This window comes from Molossus molossus, unplaced genomic scaffold (genome assembly GCF_014108415.1).
Source record: "Molossus molossus isolate mMolMol1 unplaced genomic scaffold, mMolMol1.p scaffold_m16_p_2, whole genome shotgun sequence".
NCBI classification, from domain to species: Eukaryota; Metazoa; Chordata; class Mammalia; order Chiroptera; family Molossidae; genus Molossus; species Molossus molossus.
Genome location: NW_023425355.1, coordinates 519,728 through 544,407, shown reverse-complemented (window position 1 = coordinate 544,407; position 24,680 = coordinate 519,728). Strand labels below are relative to the sequence as shown.

General features: G+C 44.8%; 1 protein-coding gene across 1 annotated transcript in view; it reads left to right on the top strand.

The window, feature by feature from the left end:
• Positions 1-24,680, top strand: part of SLC16A2 (solute carrier family 16 member 2) — an 89,354-nt gene that overhangs the window by 28,662 nt on the left and 36,012 nt on the right. The gene's annotated exons all lie outside the window — the stretch shown is intronic.

Sequence of the window (24,680 nt, the reverse complement as noted above, 5' to 3'; positions counted from 1 at the left end):
AATTCCCCACTCCAGCCGAGCTGGTGTCCTCAGTGTTTTCCTCCCTGTACCCCAGGCATACTTCTGCCTCCAGGCTTTTGACTACACTAAGCTGTCATCTTGTGATACCCTCCTTGCTCTAATCTGTCTTTCATGACCTAACTTAAGTCACTTCATCTTCCATGATGCTTTATTCAACAGCTTTAAATCACATTGATCTAACCTCTGAATTTCTCAATTTCTATTGCATTTCCTGTATATTGCTTCATTTTCAATATTACATAAGAATATGTATGTACAAGTTAATATTTTATTGTCTGTATTGGAGGTGTTTGACTGAGTCATATGAGTGGGTTGTATGACTGCCTGGGATCCAATCCAGTTCTACAATTTACTAGTTGTGTGTCCTTGTGCAAATTACTCAGTCTCTCTGGGTGTCTCAGTTTCCTCAAAATCAGAGTAATAACTGTAACATTGCATAAGGTCGACTGGTGGTTTAAGTGATTTGATATATATGAAGTGCTTAGAACTGTGCCTGGCACATATAACCACTCAATAAATATTAACTATCATTAGGATTATATACCATACACTTTCATATATTTTATCTCTCTTGATCTTGGAGGAGGTTAAAGTGGGCATTGTCATCCATCGTTTATAAATGAGTAACTGAAGTTTGAGAGATCAAATGACTTGCTGAAGGTCATACAACAAGTGAGCTGTCTTGGGGTTAATGGAGATTAACTATAAAGTAAAGCAGAAAATGCTAAGGGCCATGGGCGGGGAGACCCTGGGAATTTAAAAGTTCTTCTGGCTAGAGAAGTAGGTAAGGCTTGCTGATGGTGATGAGTGAGCAATGAGGAATGGTTAGGATAGGACTGGCCTTGATGAGAGTCTATCAGGCCATTCCAGACAGAGGAAGCACAAGTGAGGTGAAGGAGTAGCAAAGGAGGTAGGGTGTTGCTCCTCCCACATTATTCTTCTGGTATGAGGGCCTGGGTCAAGGGGAGAATAAATCTAAAGAGCAAATACCAGGAATAGTTCTGTGGCAGAAGTAGGAGTGTGCTGTGTAATGGCAAGCCAAGTTTTGGAACTGTATTCTAAAATACCTACTCACAAAATCCATTAATGTTTGTTTATGGCCTTGAGCTCTTACAATCCTGGATTGATTACCTTTGGCAACTCGATCAGATAACCCAACTGGCTTCTTGTAAAAGGTATGCAATGCCTGCTCAGTTCCGTGTTAAGCTCTAGGAGAGCAAGAAAAAAGAAGAACCAAGGTCACCCTGGCTGGGTGGCTCATTTGGTTGGAGTGTCATCCCATACAACAAAAGGTTGCAGATTTGATTTCCAGTCAGAGCACATACCTAGGTTGCAGGTTTGATCCCTGGTCGGAGTGTGTATGGGAGGCAACTGATCAATGTTTCTCTCTCTCTCATCAATATTTCTCTCTTTCTCTGTCTCTAAAAAATCAGTGAAAACATATCCTTGGGTAAGAATTTAAGAAAAGAAGAAGAACCAAGGTCTCTTTTCCAAGGAACTTCCAGTTTAAGTAACTGACTTATGTGTGAGTTGTGGTTGTGGCATGGTGAAATTGTTATTTAATGGGTTGTGTTCTGTAATTTATGAGTAGGGCTGTGGGGAGAGGCAAGGAATGAAGAAACTGCCAGGAGGCATGAGGGCACCGGTTGGGAAAGGAGGTGTAGGGAAGGGAGATTAGCAATTGGTTTGTAGATGGGAAAAGAATTTTGCTCCCTTCTCAACTAAGACAGCAAGATATTCTTTAAGTCCAGTGTGTGGGCTGAGAATCATGGCCAGGCTTGAGCTTGAAAAACAATGACTTGAAGTATGAGATATCATGTACACTTCTACCTTGGTTCCCTGAGCCTTTGGCTCCCCAGTGGGGGAAATAATAGGAATGAAGAGGACAATGTAGTTGAAGTTTCTGCTCCTTTGGATGCTGCTGCAGACACATTTGAGCTATCATTATTATATGATGGGAAAGCTAGATGTCAAGTTAAGATCATTATTATTACTACTACTAGTAAGAATAATGACATTAATAAACATGTGTGCGATGCCATCAATGGGAGCCTATACTTGGGCACTGCTCCTAACTAGTGGTGCTCACAATTGAGAAGGACCGAAAGACAGTTTCCATGAGTTCCAATTTGGGCTCTATCTGGGTAGTCAGTCAGCTCCCTGGGACCAGCCCTTTCCAGTCAGCTGGATTAACAGTACCCTTTTGAGCCGCCTGAAGCAATCTTTCGCCTCCCCTCCCTTCTCTTGCCTGGTAAATTCATAGAATTTTAAAGAAGTTGGAAGGACCTTATAGGTCATGAAGTCCAACTCCTTTGTACTGGTGGGGATATGGAGGCTCAGAGAAAGAGATAGGGACTTGACCAGGGCCACACAGTAAAGCAGTGTCAGAAACAGGGCCTTGACTTAGGTCTCCTGGTCCACATAGGCCCCGCCCCATCTGTTTTCAGTTCTCCCACATCGAGTCTGCTTCCTAAGCACCAGACATTTAGGGAGAGTTAGCACAGGGCAGGGAGAAGGGGGACACTGGGCACCAGGACCCCTGCTGCCTGTTCAGCTCTTTTCCTGCTGTCTTACTGGCTCTGGGCTCATAGTTATGTGTAAGCTTGACTTGGCCAGTGATGAAAAAGTAGAGATGTGTATCTTTCCCCACACTATCAAATGGTCAGAAAAGTAAGATTTATCAAAATATTCTGCTAGTGCCATGGCTGGTTTGGCTCAGTGGTTACTGCATCAGTCCTGGGACCAAAGTGTTGTGGGTTCAATTTCCAGTCAAGGACACATACTTGGGTTGCAGGTTTGATCCCTAGCCCTGGTTGGGGTCGTGCAAAAGGCAACGAATCTATGTGTCTCTCTCACATCAATGTTTCTTTCTCTCTCTCCTTTCCACTTTCTCTTAAAAAAAAATCAATGGAAAAAATATTCTCAGGTGAGGATTAACAAAATAATTTTCATTAGTAAAATGAAACAATACTAATACTAAATAAACAAAACATCCTATTGGACATACTACATACACCAATCTTCAAATAATCAGGCTGGAAGGGATTATAAATAGTTGTTTGGCAACATAGGTACTTTGCTATGTTGTGAGTAGTTTGATACTTTCCCTTTGTTAGATTTCTGCTCCCTCCTCTACCTCCTTCAACCTATGACTCAGTGCCCAAGAATGTCCTTGTTAAATCTTTTAAGCTGGTATTATGTGAGCTTTTAAAATGTAAAATCAAAGCTACAGCAATAAAGAAATCCCTTTGGGCCAGTGTTGTGGAAGAATAGCCTATTCTGTTCATTACAGTAGGTGGTGGGGTACCTAAAAAGCCAAGATAAGATCCAATCCCTGCCTCACCAGAGATATGACTAGATCCTCTCAAGCCACTTAGAGACGTCTGCTCTGGCCTCTACCTGTAACTGAGCCCTGACCTTGATCCAGGGTTTGCCCTGCCTCTTATCAAGGCCAGAAACTGGGAGACATCCTGGAAAAGTGAGGACATATGTGAGCCACTTACCTAAGTGGCAGAGCCCCTAAACTCGCAATAACCCAGAATTGTAGTGGGACAACCTAAATTTAAGTTGTCCCACTACAATTCGCATTCATCAAGCAAGTACAATAATACCTATGAGGCAGATGTGTGGAGTAATTCAAGTTAGATATGTGTGTGTGTGTGTGTGTGGGGGGGGGGGGTAACAAAATGTTAGGTCCCTAACCTTTCCCTTTCCTGATCCCAATAGCCGCACCCTCTGTTGCAAGATAACAGTTGCATGTGGCACCCTCTCTTACTCTTACCCTACCTTCTTGGTCGTTCTCTGTTTTGCTCTGTTTTCTCTAGACCTGGATGATTAGGAGGCTAGAAAATCAAAGCATAAGGGGTGTCTGTAGCAAGAAAGAATCTGTACATTTAGGCTACCTGGAAAGGCTCCTGGAATTGAATGACTTTGATTGACAAGTAGCATGAGTGGTATGAACATGTTAGCCCATGACAGAGGGCAGGCCATTGAAAGAAAGAGCTATGGCTCACAGTTGGTCTGATTTTAGTGCTTCAGGCAGATTCTCTGGTCCCTGTTTTCTCCTGTCTTTTTTCTCTACAGACTCAAGGCCTCATCCGGGCCTGTGGATATGCTGAAATCAGCTGCAGTTGGGTAAAGAAGGGGTACAGTAGAAGCCAAAATTGGAGTTCTCTGCACCCAAGAGAGTGCCTTTTAGACTTCCAACTCCAAGAAGCCTTATTGACCAATGGTCTTGGCTGCTGCACTTTGAAATCCATCCTAGCATTTTCACTGAGGCACATGCTACACAGCAGAAATATTAAAGTTGGCTCCTTCCTGAGAGACACAGATCTGTTCTCTATATCCATCAGCTCCATTTTGTATATTCATTTGTTTCCGTTTTTTAGATTCTACATATAAGTAAGATCATACGTTATATTTCTGTTTGACTTATTTTACTTAGCATAATGCCCTCAAGGTCCATCCATGTTGTCTCAAATGGCAAGATTTCATAGGTGTGTCTTTCTTTAGTCCAGCTGCAGTATTGCCCAAAAAGCACTCATTTCATCTTGATCTCCATTTTGGATTGAGAATCAGGAAATGTAGCTCCAGGTTTGCCACTGATGAACCTTGTCACCTTGGACAAGTGAGTACACTCTTTGCTCTATGACCTTCTCTTTCTGGGCCTATTTTTCTATGTTTCTTCAGTTCTTTTTTTATCCAAATTGCAGTGTTCAAGTTCTTCTAAAGGACAGCAACATGTTGGAAAAAGGAACGTGTGTGTGTGTTTGTGTGTGTGTGTGTGAGAGAGAGAAAGAGATCTCCTGTTGCAGCTTGTTTTCAGCTTTGCTTGATGATTCCCTCACACGCAGTGTTAGGCAACACATATGGTGACCTACATTTGCAAGAAGGCTCTCTTTGGAGTTATAATGTTTACCTTGCTCCTTGGTTTGTAAAGGGTCTGCCACTAAATGACAGATACAAATGTATGTAACAGAGGATCTGTGGCTCTGGTATTACCAAATAAATTATAAAGTTGAAAGGCATTCTCGTTCTTAGCTTTATGTTGTTGGAAACCACCCTAGAGATTTAAAACTTAATCACTTCCAACTGCTCCTCAGAGAGACTCAGCCTTAATACCATTTCTAGCCTCATCTGGAGAGGCCAGGATGCTTTGTTCCAAGCTCCTGGTTTCTCTAAATCTAATCCTGTTCCTTTCAGTGACCTTCACTCTCTCCTACCCTCAGTGGAGTGTCTCTTCCTGCACTCTTCATCCCAGGCCAGGCCAGCTCCTTTCATAGCTGTCCCTCCCCCTGAACTCCCTCTTCCTGTCTTCTCTTCCCCCTAGTGGCGGAAACTCCACCTCTATTGACCCAGTATCTTTGAAGAGGGTCCGGAGCTGCCCCTCAGAGTTTGGGTGGAGCCCTTTGAAGGCATCCAGAGAGAGATTAGTAATCAAGGTTGTGCTTTTTGGTTCTCAGGCTCCTTTAGTGGCTCGATGTCTTCTTCATTTGCGGTGGTGCTTGTACTGAGGTGCTTGTTTCCTGGGTAGTCTCCTGACTGCTAGTGTTGCTTCACCCAGAGCTCTTAGTTCCAATTTTGTGTTCTTGTCTCAATATGTCACAACTTCACTACCAAACCTTTCCTGCAGACCTGTGGAATATGGTCTTCTCCAGAAGGGAAGAAGAAGGTTCACAAGCCTGGAACACTATCACCAAAGAGAAACAGGACCCAGGAGGGTGGACAAGTAGTTGTGCTTAGGACTAGTACAGCAGAAATTCATTAGTGGTTCAAGATACCTGTGAAGAAACTAAAGAGAAAATACCATCGAAATAAAAGCCCTTCAGAAACACCGCCCACAGGCCCAACACAGAGATCTGGCCTGGGATTCCCAAAGATCTTGGGCCACCAAATTCTGCTTCTGTCTTGTGAAACCATGTGCAGGTCCCTTCATCTCTTCGTGGGTTGATTTCCCCACCTATCAAATGAGAAGACTGGTCTCTATCATTTTTTAGGACAGATAGTGAGATAGTAGGTAGCCTGGGAAAGGGGAGATGTATACAAAACCAGAGATTATTCAGAACCCCTCAGGAAGTACAGAAGAAGAAAAGGATGGATGAAGAGAAAGTAAATGATAAAAATTATCAACTTCTAGTTGCAAGTCTAGAAAAGTATGCATTTAGCTTTTGTAACTTCTCTAATGGTGACAGAAATAGAGAAGAGAGTTGAGTTAGCCCAACAGCATCTGCTACAATGATTTTTTTTGCTCTAAATCTGATGCCATTTTACAGCAAATGAAGTTATAATTGATGTACAATAAACTGTACATGTTTAAAGTATAATTTGGTAAATTTTGACAAATATATACATTCATGAACTCATTGTAATAATCTGGATAATGAACATATCCTTTCACCACCAGCCCCAGGCAACCACTGAACTATTTTTTGTTACTATAAATTATTTGGAATTTTTAATAATTTTGTGTAAATGGAATAATAAAGTATGGATTCTTTATGTCTAGAGAGTCTTTCACTCAGCATAATTATTTTGAGACTCAAAATAATATATGTATCAATATTTCATTCCTTTTCATTGCAAAGTAGTATTCCATTGTGTAAACATAACATAGTTTGTTTATTCATTCACTTGTTGATGGATATTTTGGTCGTTTCTAGTTTTGGACTATTACAAGTAAAAATGTTGTGAACATTTATGTACAAGTCATTTACAAATGCTTTTTAATTTAACTGATTACTTCCATTTTCAAAATGTTTTTAGCAGAAACTGATGGCAAATGTTGTATTTGTGTTTCTCTTTTGTGTTCAAGTTTCTTTTGGCAGTTTTTGGTGGTGATGTTTTACATCCTTTTGATGTAATTACACATTGCTAACCCTATAGTATCACTTCCCCAAGCATGAGCAACAGGTTTCTGAAAACCTATGTAAGAAGAATTTAAGTTGAAAATCTTAACACTCTCTATATAAAGAGTTGTCATGGGGGAAAACAAGAGGCAGAGCACTTGTAAATATTACATATTTACTAAAACTAATCAATATAATATCAAATGAAGACAGTATTAATTTGTTTTTAAACCCACTGTCTTAGACAAAGGCTATGCTCTTTACCAAATTAGGAGAGACTAGAAGCGGTACATGAGACACAATTCTAAGATAATTTCACACCTATTGCTCTGCCATTGAGCCAGGGAATATAGCAACACAGAGGAAACTGGCCTTCAGGGCTGAACTGGCCCATGGCCAGCAAACAGCTGTTGTTTCAGGAAAGGGGTTCAGAAAGTAATTGCATGATATGCATCTGCTAATATGAATGTTAATAGAATGGGATATGAGATCTAGCTCATGTCTTCCTTTCAGGCCTCCCCAAGGAAATGGCCAGCTTTTATTTCATTGTAGTTTATATATCCTTAGTAAAATTTAAAATGGCCCCCTGAAGTATTTGGAAACCAAGGGTGACTCTCAGGCTAGAAGAGACTGTGGCTTGAGGAGATTTTGCCACAGTGTTGAAGGGGTAGCTTGAAATGGGGCATCCAAGCACAAAAATTTTTCTCTGAGCTCTGGAGTCCCTGTGTGTGTCCTTTAGAATGAGTTACTGCACAGAAAGGTAAGAGCAGAATCCTTCAGAAAGTATTGACTCGTCAGCTGCTATAATCCCACAGGTTCTCGCTGCCCTTGGTCTCACCCTCCAGACTCTTCCCCTGGGCCTCAAGTCCACTCAGACCAGCTTGAATAGTATTTTTCTATGCTGGGCTGCTAGAGAGGCTGGGGGGTGGTGTTCAGCCCATCCTGTAGGTCGGAGGCAGTGTTTATGCACCAGGGCAGACCCCAATGGCAAGCAGGAAAGGACTTCAGAGAGCTGGAGAGAGACCTAGTAAGCAGCACACTGTAGTTTTCTTCCTTGGCCAACCCCATATTGCGCAATGAACAAAGCAGTCAAGAGGCTGTGTGAGGGGACAGGATAAAGATGAGGAGGTGGTAGAGGATATCTGGATCAGGAGCCCCTGGGGCTGCCCAGGCGACTGACTGATCTACTTACAAACATTAGAACTTCCCCTCTCCGGCCCTCCCAAACCCCAGGGACTGCAGACTGCTTTGCTCTTCTAGACCAGGAAGAACATGATGTCCTTATCTAGGGTGAGAGGGCTGGTCAATACCACCTCTGAGGAGAGATGAGAAGGGAACAAGGAGACCTGCAAACCCAGCAGGCAACACTATTGGGGGAAGCCTAGGAAGAAGGGTGCAGGCTCCATCCAATGCCCCAGGGTTCCAGGAGTCCGGATGGGCGGTGGATGCAGACTCCATACTGTCTCACCAATGCTTCAAAGCCCTGGTGCTTGGAGCTGGTGCAAACGTTGTACTTTCATTGTCTTTATGAGCTTTTTCTAGACCTGGCTCCTAACTATAAAAGACAAACAGCTGCTTAGGCTACAGAGTTCTCCACCTGCTTCCCTGACTCCCTACTCATCATTCTTCTCATCTGAATGTATTTTTATGTAGGTATGCTGCAGACCTATGCTTCTTCTAGGGTTCAAATTTTCTGTACCTCTCATCACAAAAATTTGACCTATTGTACCTGGTGAAAACAAAGTTGCCCTTCTCTAAATTACTTTACCAAGCTCTACCCTGGCCACAGCCACTCTAAGCACCAGCTCAGTGACATTGGAGACACAATAAAACATCTGTTAATAGGGTTCTGGAAATTCTGGAACTTGTGGTTTGGGTTAAGACCATGATGTTATCCTGATATAAGTTAGGATTGCCATGGGTTTAGCAGGGTTCAGAAGCCCATGCCTTTGTCACAATACTCAATACTTAGTGATATGGCCTTAGAGAGGTTTTAGACTTTTTACCCTAGATTTATAGCTTTTTAGCCTGATTCTGCCAACTCAGATCATTTTATGGCTATGGCATCAATGAAACCAGATACTTTCCTGGCAAAATTGATGGGTTTAGTTCAATTTGACAAACTTTCCCTCCTGGGCCATCTATTTTCAAATATTTTGTTTACCATTAAATATATTGATTACATGATCATTCATTTTCTCATCTTATTAGCCTAAGTCTTAACTGCCAGAATGGTAGAGATTATGATAGTTACAGCAAAAAAAGAAAAAAAACAAACTTCTCAATTTAGTGAACATGGGTTACATGCCACCTTATCCTGGATCAACTTAGAATTTCTTTGAGGGTTTTGGATTAATTCAAATAGTTCTATCCTTCCCTGGACTCCCTTTTTACTACCTTCTATTACTCTCAGCCCTGTGGGTGCATGAGGGAATCAATCCCTGCCACCTTGCCTGCTCCACCCCTACTTGCTGCCTTCAAATCTTGTTCCCAGTTTCTGTGACACCGCTTTCCAAGCAATGGCTCCCCTGAGAGTCAACCCAAGCACCAGGAGGTAGCCGGTTGGCTTACTGGTCAGGGCACATGCTCAGGTTGTGGGCCAAATCCCCATTGGGGGGGGCATGCAGGAGGCAGCCAATCAATGTTTGCTCTCATTGATGTTTCTATCCCTCTCTCCCTTCCTCTCTCTCTAAAATTCAATAAAGAAAAAAATATTTAAAAAAAAGAATATAGTGCCCTGGCCGGTTTGGCTCAGCGGCTAGAGTGTCCGCCTGCGGTCCAGAGAGACCCGGGTTCGGTTCCTGCTAAGGGCATGTACCTCGGTTGCAGTTTGTCCCCGGCCCTGGTTGGTCGTGCGGGTGGCAGCCACTCGATGTGTCCCTTTCACATCGATGTTTCCCTCTCTCTCTCTTCCTCTCTCTCCCTCCCACTCTGTACAAAAAAAAAAAAAAAGAATATAGTAACTGAAATGAATAATATACTGGAAGGAATGAACAATAGATTACATGTAGCAGAAGACTGAATCAGCAATGTGGAAGACAAGGTAGCAGAAAACACCCAATCAGAACAGCAAAAAGAAAAGAAGTTATGAATAAGGCTCTTATAAACATTCTTGCACAAAAAAGTAAAATAAAATAACAGCCTTATTGAGACAAAATTCACATGCCATGCAATCAACCCATTTAAAGTGTACAATTCAATGGACTTTAGTATATTCAAAGAATTGTACAGACATTACCACAATTTTAGAACATTGTCATTTCCTAAAAAGAAACCTATACCCTTTAACTATCGGCCCCTCAAATTTTCCATTCCCTATCCCAGTCCTAGGCAAACACTAATCACCTTTCTATTTATGTTTTTGCATGTTATAGATATTTCATATAAATGGAATTACACTGACTTCTTTCACCTAGCATAATGCTTTCAAGGTTCTTCTATGTTGTAGCATGCATTAGTAATTCATTTCTTTTTAATCCTGAATAGTATTTCATTGTGTGGATATATTATATTTTGTTTATCTGTTCTTTAGTTCATACATATTTGAGTTGCATCCACTGTTTGGCTATTATAAATAATGCTGCCATGATAATTCATGTTCAAGTTTTTTTATAAAGATATGTTTTCATTTGTCTTGGGTATATACCTAGGAGTAAAGTTAAACATTTTTTTAATCCTCACCTGAGGATATTTTTCCATTTATCTTCAGATAGAGAGAGAGAGAGAGGGAAAGAGAGATAAATATCAATGTGAGAGAGATACATCGATTACTTGCCTCCTGCACAACCCCAATGGGGGTGGGGTACAAACCGCAACCAAGATATGTGTCCTTGACCAGAATTGAACACTCAACAGTTTGGTCCACGGGATGACGCTCTAACCACTGAGTAAAACCAGTCAGGGCAAAAATTTAACATTTTAAAGAACTGTCAAAATGTTTTCCAAAGCAACTGAACCATTTTACATCCCCACCAGAAATGCATGAGGATTTCATTTTCTCCTCATCCTCACCAACATTTATTTTCTTTTTAGGTAATAATAACAATTATTATTATTATATCCATCCTAGTGGATATAAAGTGGTATCTCATTTTGATTTTTAAAAATTTATCATCATTGTTGAAAGTATTACAGATATCTCCTCCTTTCCCCCATAACCCCCTGTACCCTACTCCCACACCCACCAGGCCGTCCCCACACTATTGTTTGTGTCCATGGGCTATGCATATATGCATATAAGTTCTTTGGTTAACCTCTTCCCACATCCCTCCTTCCCTCTGACATTCGTCAGTCTGTTCGATGTTTCCATGTCTAGATCTATTTTGTTTGTCTGTTTATTTTGTTCATTAGAGTCCACAATAAGTGACATCATGTGATTTGTAGTTCCCTAATTATGTTGGGCATATTTTAATATATTTATTTGCCATTTGTATAACTTCCTTGGAAAAATGTTTATTCAAACATTTTGCCTGATTTTTAAGACTGTATTTTTAGAGAAGTTTTGGGTTCACAGCAAAACTGAGCAGAAGGTATAGAGATTTCTCATATATCCCTTGCCTCCTGCAAACACATAGCTTCTCCTACTATAAACATTGCACACCAGAGTGATATATTTATTACAATCAATGAACCCACATGGACACATCATTATCACTCAAAGTCCATAGTTTACATTAGATTTCCTCTTGGTGTTGTATGTTCTATGAAATCTGATGAATGTCAAACTCCTCTGCTATAGTATCCCCTATTAGAGTATCATATGGAATAGTTTCATGGTTCTAAAAATTCTGTGTGCCCTACCTATTCATCTGTCTCTTTCTCCCTGAATCCCTGGCAACCACTAATCCTTTTACTGTCTCCACAGTTTTACCTTTTCCAGACTATTATACAGTTGGAATTGAACAGTAGGTAGCCTTTTCAGATTGGCTCCTTTCACTTAGTAATATGCATTTAAGATTCCTCCATATCTTTTTTATGTCTTGATAGCTCATTTCTTTTTAGCCCTGAATAATATTCCCTTGTCTGTGTGTACCACAGTTTATCTATCCATTCACCTTCCAAAGGACATATTAGTTACTTCCAAGTTTAGGTGATTATAACTATAGCTGCTATAAACAATCATGTGCAGATTTTTGTATGGACATATGCTTTTCAAATCATTGAGTTAAATACCAAGGAATACAGTTACTGGATTATATATGGTAAGTTGCATGTTTAGTGTTGTAAGAAACTGCCAAACTGTCTTCCACAGTGGCTGTACCCTTTTGCTTTCCTACCTGCAATGAATGAGAGTTCCTGTTGCTCCACATCCTTGTCAGCATTTGACATTGTCAATCTTTTGGATTTTGGCCATTTGTATAAAGGTGTAATGGTGTCTCAATGCTTTCATTTGTAATTCCCTAATGACACACAATGTAGAGCATCTTTTCATATGCCTATTTGCCATTCGTATATCTTTTTTGGTAAGGTGTCTGTTACCCATTTTTAATTTCTGTTTGATGAGTTTTAAGAGTTCTTTGTATATTTTCTATAACAAACAGTTCTTTATCAGATAAGTCTTCTGCAAATATTTTTCTTCTAGTCTGTGACTTATCTTCTCATTCTCTTCATAGTGTCTTTCACAGAGCAAATATTTTCAGTTTTATAAAACTAAAGTTTATCAATTCTTTCATTTATGGATCATCTAAAAAAATCTTCACCATACTGAGATCATCTAGATTTTTTCCTATATGATTATTATTATTATTTTAGTTGATCCTCACCTGAGGATAATTTCCCATTGGTTTTTAGATAGAGGGAAAGGGAGGGAGGTGAGGGGGGGGGGAGAGAGAGAGAGAGAGAGAGAGAGAGAGAGAGAGAGAGAGAGAGAAATTGATGTGAGAGAGACACATTGATTGGTTGCCTCCCACATGACCCTGACTGGGGCTGGGGATCAGACCTACAACCTAGGTACATGCTGTTGATTGAGAATTGAACCCAAGATCCTTTGGTTTGAGCCAAACCAGCCAGGCTTTCCTATATTATTTTGTAAGAGTTTAGAGGTTTGCATTTTACATTGAGGTTTATGATTAATTTTGAGTTAATATTTGTGTGAAGGATGTAAGGTCTGTGTCTAGATTCTTTTTGTCTAGTTGTTTTGTACCTTTGTTGAAAAGACTATCTTTGCTCCATTGTATGGCATTTGCTTCTTTGTCAAAGATCAGTTGACTATATTTATGTGGATCTATTTCTGGACTCTCTATTCTGTTTTATTGGTCTGCTGGTCTGTTCTTTCACCAATACCACACTGTCTTGAATATTGTAGCTTTACAGTAAGTCTTGACGTTGAGTAGTGACAATCCTTCAACTTTGTTTTTCCCATCAATATTGATTTTAAAAGAGAGCAATACAATTTTATTATTGATTAAGCATTAAACCAAACTGTAATGTGCATCATGAGCAATCTGTTAAGAGACTGCAAAGACAGAAAGAAATTTCACCATTTTATGTAGACAAGCAGATACAACCTATTACATACATGTTCTCAAGATAAACACTAACTAGTCCTCAAGAATACTTGACAGCGCTATCTATCATACATTGTTCTTCCTAAATTTACTTGGTAGTTGCAATATTCTTTTTCAATATTGTGTTGTCTATTTTGGGTCTTTTGCTTCTCCATATAAACTTCAGAATCACCTTGTAAATATCCACAAAATAACCTGCTGTGATTTTATTGAGATTGTATTGATCAAGTTGGGAAGAACTGACATTTTGACACTATTGAGTTTTTCTGTCCATGAACATGGATAGGATATCTCTCCATTTATTTAGTTCTTCTTTCATGAGAGTTTTGTAGTTTTCCTCATATAGATCATTATATGTATAGATTTATACCTAAGGATTTCATTTTTGGGGTGCTATGTAAATGGTATTGTGTTTTTAAACTTCAAATTCTACTTGTTCATTGTTGGCATATAGGAAAGTGATGGACTTTTGTATATTAGCCTTGCTAATAATTGCTTATTAGTTCTAAGAATTTTTGTCAATTTTTTTCAGATTTTCTACATTGACAATTATGTAGTCTGATAACAAAGACAATTTTATTTCTTCCTTCCCAAACAGTATACCTTTCTTTTTCTTGTCTTCTTGCATTAGTTAGGACTTCCAGTACAATGCAGAAAAGGAGTGGTGAGAAGTAATATCCTTCTCTTGTTTCTAATCTTAGTGAGAAAGCTTCTAGGTTCTCATCATTAAGTACAATGTTAGCTATAGGTTTTTAGTAGATTTTCTTCATTAAGTTGAGGAAGTTTTCCTCTATTCATAGTTTGCTCAGAGTTTTTATAGGTGAAGGGTGTTCAACTTTTTCAAATACTTTTCCTCTATCTATTGATATACTCATTTGGTGTTAGTCCTTTAACCTGTTGATGTGATAAATTGCATTAATTTATTTTCTACCATCAAACCAACAATAAATCCCACTTGGTCATGGTCTATACATCTTTTTGGATATTGTTGGATTCTATTTGTAATATTTTGTTGAAAATTTTTGCACATATGTTCATGACAGCTATTGGTCTGTGGTTTTCTTCTAATGTCTCCATCTGGGTTTGGTATTAGCATAATGCTGGCCTCATAGAATGAGTTATAAAGGATTCCCTCTGCTTCTATCTTCTTGAAGAGAATGCCGAGAATTGGTACAATTTTTCGTTAAATGTTTGGTAGAATTCACCAAGGAACCCATCTGTGCCTGGCACTTTCAGTTTTGGAAGGTTATTAACTACTGATTCAACTTCTTTAATAGATACAGGCCTATTCAGATTGTCAATTTATTCTTTTGTGAGTTTTGACAGATTGTGTCTTAACTGCTTCATTTTATCTAGGTTATCACATTTGTGGCAAAGAGTTGTTCATAATATTCCTATATTATTCTTTTAATGCCCATGGGATCTGTAGTGATGTCACCTCTTTAATTTCTGATTTTAGTAATTTGTGTTTTCTCTTTTCTTCTTAGCCTGGCTCAAGTCTTATTACTTTAATGAATCTTTTCAAAGAACCAGCTTTTGTTTTGTTGATTTTCTTAATTGATTTTCTATTTTCAATTTAATTGATTTCTGCTCTAATTTTTATTATTTTTTTTCTTTTGCTAGGTTGGATTTAATTTGCTTAGATGGTAGATTAGATTTTTTATTTCAAATTTTTATTCTTTTCTAACATATGCATTTGATGCTGTAAAATTTCCTTCAAGCATTACTTTCACTGCATTCCACAAAGTTTGATAAGTGGTAATTTCATTTAGTTCAAAATATTAAAAAATTTCTTTAAGCATGATTTCTTTTATCATTTAAACATGTCTATTTATTTATTTTTATTGTTGACATTATTAGATGTTCCCCATTCCCTCCCTTTATTCTTTTAATTCTTTGAACATATTTCTAATAGCTGCTTTGTGATCTAAGTCCAACATCTGGCTCACTCAAAAGTTTCTATTGCCTGCTTTTTTTCCCTGTTTATGGGTCACATTTTTCTATTTTTTTGCATGTTTCATAATTTTTCCTTGAAAACTGGACATTTCAGGTAATATAATGTAACATCTCCAAATACAGTTACTGACTTCTGTACTAGTTTGGTGAAGTTTATCTTGTCTCTGTGGTTCACCTCAGAAGTCACAGCCTTGGACATGTAACCATTATCACTACCACCAGTGATAACTGTAGTTTTAACACAGCCTTCTGTTTCCTTCACCCAGATGCCCATTTAGCTTCTGGCTGATCTATTTCTAGTAGTATCAAACCCAGCTATTAGCCTCCACTTATTGCTTCTTAATTCTACTATTATCTTATCTTAACAATGCCCATGGGCATAAATTGCTGCACAACCCAATCCAATTAAAGTTGCACTCCCAGAGGAGCTAAATAGACACCTCTCCAAAAAGGACATACAAATGGCCAAGAGACATATGAAGAAATGCTCCACATCACTAATCATCAGAGAGATGCAAATTAAAACAACAATGAGGTATCACCTCACACCTATCAGAATGGCCACCATCAACAAATCATCAGACAACAAGTGCTGGCGAGGGTATGGAGACGAGGGGACTCTAGTACACTGCTGGTGGGAATGCAGACTGGTGCAGCCACTATGGAAAACAATATGGTGTTACCTCAAAATATTAAAAATGGAATTGCCATTTGACCCAGTGATCCCACTTCTAGGAATATACCCTAAGAAACCTGAAACACCAATCAGAAAAGATATATGTACCCCTATGTTCATAGCAGGACTACTGACAATAGCTAAGATCTGGAAACAGCTTAAGTGTCCATCAGTACATAAGTGGATAAAAAAGCTGTGGTACAAGTACACAATGGAATACTATGCAGCTGTAAGAAAGAAAGATCTCCTATCCTTTGAGATGGCATGGAAGGACCTGGAGAGTATTATGCTAAGCAAAACAAGCCAAGCAGAGAAAGACAAATATCACATGACCTCACTTATTTGTGGAATATAATGAACTAAAAAAACTGATGAACTAAATTGACCCAGAGACATAGAGGTGGGGTACAGACTGACAAGCCTCAGAGGAGGGAGTTTGAGGGGGGAGAGATAAATCACAGAACTTACACGTATGTATGCATGACCAATGAACATAGACAACAAATCTGGGGATGGGGGGGAGGGGAGGAGGGTGTCAATGGGGGAAAAATGAGAAACATCTGTAACAAAAACAAATTAATAAATTAAAAAATAAAAAATAAAGTTGCACTCCCTTGCAAGGGCAGGTTCTTATCAGTTTTTGAGGCTTGCTGAGACCGTAGTATGGTTCTTCTTAGTTCCGTCTGTCAAACTGGTAGCTGGTCTAGCACTCTATAGTTGCTACTAGAACCATGTTGCTCCCAGTACCCTCTTAATTGCCTACCACCAAGAGCTTCCATTGTTTCTGACAATATCCTTAGGCAAGAACTTCTTCACTCTCATTTTCAAATAAAGTTAGTCCCTTTAGAGAATTCCCTATGGAACTCTCCATTTTTAAAAACCTACCTTTCTGCTGGGCGGTACTTCTTCATTGCATTGGATCTGGAGGTAGGGAGGGCAGGTCATTTCTCCTGGGGTGAAACCTTTGCTCTATGAGCAGGGTGCTGAGCAAAGACAGTAGCTACAGCTTTTCCTGGCAATTCCATCCTATGAATAAGCTGGTACAGAGGTTATCAGAGACACAATGTTGTTGTCCTGCCATGCCTGAAGTAGAGCTTCTACCATGCCAGTAGGAGCTGGGTGGTACAAAGGCTCCCCAGTCCTTTTGGCCCTGCCTGTCTGGAATAAAGCTTCTGCAATGCAGAGCTGGAGGGGAGGGATAAGAGATTCCAGAGTCCTTACATTCCAGACATCAAACTGTAGCTTAGTACTAGGTGCTAGAGGAAAACAGACACCCCTATTATTGGGCACATACACAGACTAGAGCTTTAACACACTGATCTGGGGGGGGGCAGGGATGGGAGAAAATGATGGCTAAAATACTATACTGTAGAGTGTTGATGTTATTAACAAACATATTAGATTTCTTGATTAAATGTTCCTCCATATACTGTATGACATTAGGACAACTTTTAAACAAATTTAAATAATTTCACCACTTATGGCTGTTTTACTAGACAATCTACAGGATTCATAACATGTCCATTCTCCTCTCTATTAGGTTTCTAAACACTCATCCCCCACACCTCACACACATAGTCTTTCTTTTTCCATGTGAAACAAGACTGTACCCGGAGCCAGGCAGTGAGAGAAGCTCGGACTCTGGGCATGAATTGGGTCCTGGACACTCTTGTGTCCTCCTGCTGGCTTGCCCCTGAACGAGGCTAAATACCAGACTAGGGGGAGGGAGGAATCAGATGGCACCCAGTCCTGGCGAAGCCCCCACTCAGTCTGTCCCCTGAGAGGTGGCAAGAGGGGGAAGATGGGGCTCACCGAAGAGGGAGGTGACAGGTCCCTACAGCAAGACAGACTTGGACCTCTGCAGGAAGGAGCACAGGCAGGCTGACCTGGGCATCATGGAACAAAGCACTGTCTCCAGGCGGGCCAGCTTCAGAAAGGGCTGTCACCGGAAGAAGTGAGCGCCGTCACCCTGGGCTGACTATTCAAGCAGACAGCAGAGGGCCACTTTGGAAGGGGCCCATCAAGCTGCAAGAAGTTGGGCCCAGGACGCTTGGGGGCCCAGAGACCCAAAACGCTCCGGTCCCCCCACATTTGGAGGGCAGACCCTGTCCAGCGTTGTGTGCCCTGGTCGGGTGGCTCAGAAATACCCCCAAGGGACTACAGGCCTTTCCTAAGGTTTCAGAAAAGGCAGCATTAGCCAGGATCAGCTCTCTAACTGGCATCTTACTTGCTCATCTCACTCTCGGTCTCCGGGCTCATGTAATGAATACCTGACACACAGCCTCCCACCAACACCCCGCCTGACCTCTCCCTAGGGATCAGTTCCCAGCTGTGCCTCCCTTCCTTTCCCCCACCACCCACTCACCCCCCAACAAAGCTGGGAGGCAAAATGAGCTTCCCCAGGGTATCTGCATTGCACCTTCTCCACCCACCCCCTTTTCCAGTGAGCTCAGGAAATCGGATTTAATCCACTAGGCCCCCGTTGCTTAGCGATGGAAGAGCCTGCTCCTAGCAACCGGGAGCCACAAAGATGCTGCGGAAAGAGGGGGCTGTCTGGGTCTTGCTGTTGCTCAGCTCCTGACTGCTGGCCTCCCTGATGTTTTGTTCATTGGCTACAGGCAGCCTTCCTGTCAGGGCTGCATCTGGAGAGGTTGATCTCTGAGGCAGCTGCTTGACCTCATTCCCCCCCGTCCTGCCAGCCTGGAGCCCCTCTGAATCCCGCCTCCCAGGCCAGCAGGAGAGAGCGCCTGATCCCTGCCTGGGGGGGGGGGTGCGGGTGCTCTAAGAGGTGCACTCACCAAAGAGAGCCAGGTCACTGGCTGGGCCGGTACCTCCGGTCCTGCCTGGTGGGGGAAGAGGGGGGGAGCTGCGTTTTATTTTTTCATTTATTTTTTCGATATTTTGTTCAGATAGAGTGGGAGAGGGAGAGAGAGAGAAACATCGCTGTGAAAAGGACACATCGAGTGGCTGCCACCCGCCCGACCAACCAGGGCCGGGGACAAACTGCAACCGAGGTACACGCCCTTAGCGGGAACCGAACCCGGGTCTCCCTGGACCGCAGGCCGACGCTCTAACCGCTGAGCCAAACCGGCCAGGGCAGAGCTGCATTTTAATACCAGCCCATCTGGGCCTGAAGGGAGGCAAGGGACCAGACATGATACCTCCCCCTCTAAGACCGGGAGACTGAGCGTCAGAGGGGCTCAGGCCCACACCGCCTGTCTGTCGGGGACAGCTGGGTGCGAACCGATGCCAGAAGACGGGCCCCAACAGCCAGCACCCGGGCCACTGCCCCGCCACTGTGCAAACCGCCGCTCCTGCGGCCCTGCCCCCAGGTCAGTGAGGACGGTTTCTCCACCTGAGAAGAGGCCTCCTGCCCCCTGTCTTCTGGGACGGTCCTGGCTCAGGGAGGACGCCGTGCAGGTGCTTCACTCCAAGGGCTGCTTCCCCAGAATTTTCCAACGTGCAGTTCCAGAGAGTCCCGGGAAGCCCCGGGCGTCGGTGGGAAGGACGGGGCCTCGGCGCCCCTTCCCTGACCCGAGCGCAATCGGTTCGATAATAAAACGTACAAACTCTGGAAGAAAGACACCCGAGGCCTGCGCACCCCTCCCCAGGGGGCTTTCCCCGCACAGCGATACAGAGGGCGCTTGTTCAAGGCCAGGGCAGCAGCTGCCGGCCTCGCTGCGGCCACAGTGGCGCCCAGGACAAGAGGTGACCAGAAAGAAGAGTGGGCCGGCATGGCCTCGGTTGAGGAAAAACGAAAAACAAAAACAAAACCAAAAAAAAAAAAAAAACAGCCCTGGCTGGTGTGTGGCCCAGTTGGTTGGGCGTCATCCTTTGCCTTGAGAGGTTGCTGGTTCAATTCCCGGCCTAGATGGACACGACATCTTTAAAGTGCTGAAGAATCATGTCCCCAGTGAAAATACCTTTCAAAAACGCAAGTGACACCCAGAAGCATGAAAGGGCTGTCATCACCAGGTGACCTGCACCACAAGAAATCCTGAAGAAAGTGCCAGCGGCAGAAGAAAATGACCCCCGATGAAAATACTTTTCCACAAAGGAAGAAAGGTACAGAAACTGTAACACAGCGGCTACATGTAAAGACTTTGTTTCTTGTTATTTAAAAGACACTCAACTGATTCAATAAAAGTAACAATGCACAGAAAGAAAGAGTGTCTCGGGAGAGGCCTCCTGCGGCGCTGGCTGTGGGCCTGGGTGCTACCAGGCCTGTGCCCTCACCACACCCCTCACTGGTCTGCACCGGATGCGCACCTGCCTCCCGGTCCTGCTGTGTGGCCTCCAGCCCTGAGGCGGCCCCCCAGGAAGAAGGCAGGACAGGGGGGACTGTGGGACGCTGGCACCCAGCAGGGATGCACACCCTTCTCTCCCCCGCTGGCCAGGCCCCTCGCAAGGAAAGCCTTCCCCTGGGCAACATCTTTGGACCTCCCCCCATTTGCTTCTCTCCCCGCGGTCCCCGCAACCCGTGCCTCCCTCCCAGGGAAAGAGCTCTGGCTCTGGGCTTCCATTGCCTGGCAACCGAACAGGCCGGCACCGGCGCAGATGCTGCCTAATGAGGGGGCTGAGATGAGGGGGTGGAATCTCCGCCTCCAGCATCACCCCTGCCAGCAGTGTCGCCGTGTCACAGTCACACACGTTCTCAAAGGGACGATTGCTGTTCTCCACAAGGAAAAGCTTCCCAGGGTTGAAAACAGAAGCCACACTGGGGTGACCCCTCCTTGATCCGCCCTTCCCATGTTCGCTGAAAGGCTCGTTATGCACAGTGTCCAGCTGATGCCCAGGAGAACGGCACAAGGAGGCCTCTTGGGCACAACACCAGCATCAGCAACTACCAAGTCCTGGGCACACGGCACGTCATTGTGTCTGTATGTATTCAGCATGCAGTTTTGAAACATAAGAATTCTCTTTTTAATTTTGTAAATATGTTTTTACTGATATTTTAGACAGAGAGGAAGGGGGAGAGAGAGAAACATGGATCGGCCGCCTCCTGCACGCCCCCTACTGGGGATCGAGCGCACAACCCAGGCATGTGCCCTGAGCGGGAATCGAACCGGGACCTGCCAGTCCCTGGGACAGTGCTCAACCCACTGAGCCACAGCAGCCGGGCAGGGCAGACTTGTCTTTTTTAGCATAAGGACAGTGTTATCATCACAGCTAAGGTAGTTAACAATAATTCCGTATTCTCAGCCAAAACCCCATCCTGCCTTGTCAGTGTCATAAAGGGATTTCTTATTGCGGGGTGTCTGCGTCAGCCTGTAGGCACCATCTACACACCGACGAACAGATCCCCTTTCCGACACTGCAGTGGAGGGAGGGCTTTGCTCTGCTCTCTTTTGTTTTGTTCTGTTTTTATCCTCACCGAGGACATTTTTGCATTTCTCTTCAGACAGAGCAGGAGGGACAGGGCGCAAGAGAGAGACACACACACATTGATGTGAGAGAGACACATCGAGTGGCTGCCACCCGCACGACCCCACCCGGGACCAGGGACAAACTGCCACCGAGATACGTGCCCTTCGCGGGAACCGAACCCGGGCCTCTCTGGAGCGCAGGCCGACGCTCTAACCGCTGAGCCAAACCGGCCAGGGCGGCTCTACTCTCTTAATTTCAGTAACCGGCGTGGGTGTATTAAACTGATAACAGACAGATTAACGGGAGGAAAAACAGGCCTTATTTATATATTCAACCTCCATATACACAGGAAAACTACTCGATGATACCCCAAAGGGGTGGTTGGAGTTCGGGGCACATCTACCGTCTTAATACTTGAAAGGGGGGACAGGCACTGGCGTGGACGATAACTGACTCTTTGGAGAGAGGCCTGGCCTGTCAGGACAGCAGACACTGGATGAGAACGTGTGTGATAGTGTTGGTCTGTGCTAGTGCGAGTGGTCTTTCTGTCTCCTTCAGGGCCACAAAATCCCCCCTGCAGAAGGGACTTGGGGTACGTTTCACACACAGTCTACCTTCTGGGAGCGCCCCTGCCCTCAGAGGAATTGGGGCAGCCCGACTCCCCAGAAGTTGCTGCTGTCAGTCAGGTAAGGGGAGCCCCAGAAGGCTTTGCCCCTGTTGGCTGCTGGATCTCAATGAGTTCAGCTTAGTAATCTTTGTGCCGACTCTGGGGTTCCAAGTAGGTCTCCCCCCAAGACACTGACATGTCCAGGAAGTGAAATGATCCTGAAAAGCCACTGGCCCCGGGCTCCTCCTGGCAGCCGTGAGCTGCGCCTCGCGCCAGGACAGGCATCGTGAGCGCCCCGAGGAGGAGACTGGCGTCCAGGGCTGTGAAGGGAGGAGCTGGAGATCGCTCAGCTGCCCGCGCACCAGCCCAGGCCAGGGCGTCGTGTCCGGAGTCCCAGCGTGTGTGCCTGACAACCACCCTCTGCGCCCCACCTGTTCTCCCTCCAGAAAGGCGAGGGAAGGCCCCCGCCTGCACCCACTTCCCAGTCCGAGTCCTACCCAGCCTCTGGCACAACCCCATGCGACCCACCTCCCTGAACGCCCTGGCCCATCTCTCCTCCGGGTGGCTGCCCGGGAGCGCACTGGAGCGGCTGTAGGCCCGTCTGCCCCGTGCCCAGAGGCTCCCCCAATGCAGGAACCTCGGGTGTGGAGATCTGTGACTCACCCAGAGCCATTTGGGAGGGGTCCCCCCTGCGGGGCAGGCACACTGCCTGCCTTAGTGAGAGGCCTCCCGAGGGGTGGGCTGGCTGTGCGGTGTCTGGGAGGAGGGACCCAGGCCCGGCAGGGGCAGCCGCCTGGCATTGCAGAGCGACAGGGGTCTCTCTCGTCCTTGGAGGAGGCAGGGAGTGTCCAGGGGGCAGCTGGGCTTGGCAACCTGAGCACAGGGGCCTCTGGCCTCCCCTCCCTGCCATCAGCCATGCACCCTCTGAGGCCTCGGGGAGCCCTGTCTGTGCAGGAAAGACACCCCGCGAGCGGGCCAGGCTGCCCCGTGACTGGAGGCCTCTCCGCGCGGGGGAATGGAGTCGCTCTGGCTGCTGAGCCTTGGCAACAGGGCTGCTGCTCTGCTCTTTCGTTGTGCTGCTCTGTGACCCTGGACGGGCCACATCCTCCCTGGGGTCTCCCCTTCCGTATCTGTACAATGAAAGGCTGCAGCAGAGGGTCTCCAGGGGCCCATTAGCGTCCACGTTTCTATGATCTCCAGGAAGGGGAGACCCACGGCCTTCCTTGGTAAATGGTTGCTGGTCTCAATTAGCTTCGAGTCAGGAGGGTCTTCCTGCCTGTTTCCTACTGTCTCTGAGCCTTATTTCCTCTGGCCCCGGTCCAGGCCTGGAGAAGCATGTTGATTGTCCCAGAGGTACCTGGGTGGGCGTCAGGCATTTTCACCACCAGGCCTCGAGTCACAGGGGTGGGAGAGGGGGTGTGGAGGCCTCCAGCCCTGCTCTGATCCCCGAGGTGTTCAGAGGTGGTGGAGACGAGCCATCGTGGCTCTGATGGGCTCCCTGCCCTGCCTGTACCCCAGCCCCCCGGGTCCCAGGTAAGGAAGCAAAGACGGGTGGGGTCGTGCAGAGCTGGGACAGGGAGGAGCTTGGGGGCAGCACCAGCTAACTCAGGAGGTCACTTTCCTGGGCAGAGGTGGAGATGAAGACCAGAGCCAGTTCCCCAAGGAGCCAAGGTGTGGCGCTCACCGAGACCGGGCTATGACGCCCACCCGCAGGCGTCTCCTGGGTTCTCCGGGGGGGGACACAGGCACACACGCACATGCACACGCATGCTCGCCACAGGACAGGAGGTCACAGCATGTCTGGCTGCCAAGTGCCTGCGCTGGGGCACTGACTGGACCCCGCGACCAGTAGCCACCTGGTGGTCTGGCCCCTTCAGTTCTTCAGCAAACAGTGACCGAGTCCTTGGGCACCAAAGGTGAACCCGTGAGACGTGGGCCCGGCTCTCAGTCTCAGTCCAGCCAGGCGGGCACTGCCCACAGGGAGGTTCTCACCAGGGAGCTCCCCCAGGCCCAAGCAGGCTGGGAGTGCGGGGGCCCAGCAGAGCCCATGCGGGGCTCAGGAACCAGTCCCGTGCTGCAGGCCCTGCCCTGGCAGTGCCCGTTGCTGGCGGAGTCGGTTCTGGGTCGTTGGGAAGGCAGCCCTGGGAAGCAACTGGTCAGGGCCGGCGCGTGTGGTCAAGGGTGCGGAGGACCCTCGGGAACTTTTGTCATCTCAGTGAAAATTGGGCAAATTTTGGGGCTTGGAGGAGATGTGCGGCTCCCCTTCTTCAGAACAGGGGTTCTTGAAGGAGTGGGACCCCAAAGCTCTCTGCTGAGTCTTCAGTGGCTCTTTGCTGGGTTACATTCTGCAACAGAATATGCACATTCTCCATAATCTCTAAGAAACAATTATCAACCTTAATGTAATTCTGAGTTTACCCCTTTTCCTGTCTTTATTCCATTTCACAGATAGGCTAACTGAGTTTCAGCAAAGGGAGGTAATTTGGTTGAAGTTCCACAGCAATCATTTGCAGAGCTGAAATCCAGATTTTTCATAATCGGTAACCTTTATAAATATAACTATATGTCACAGTTTATGAATTTTCCCATTATAATTCTTAAAATTAAAATTATCTCTCAAAATTGGTATGGTTTAGATGATAAAGTATATGTTCCCCTTATTTACATGCCATTTATTTTACTTCATATGCATTATTTTATAC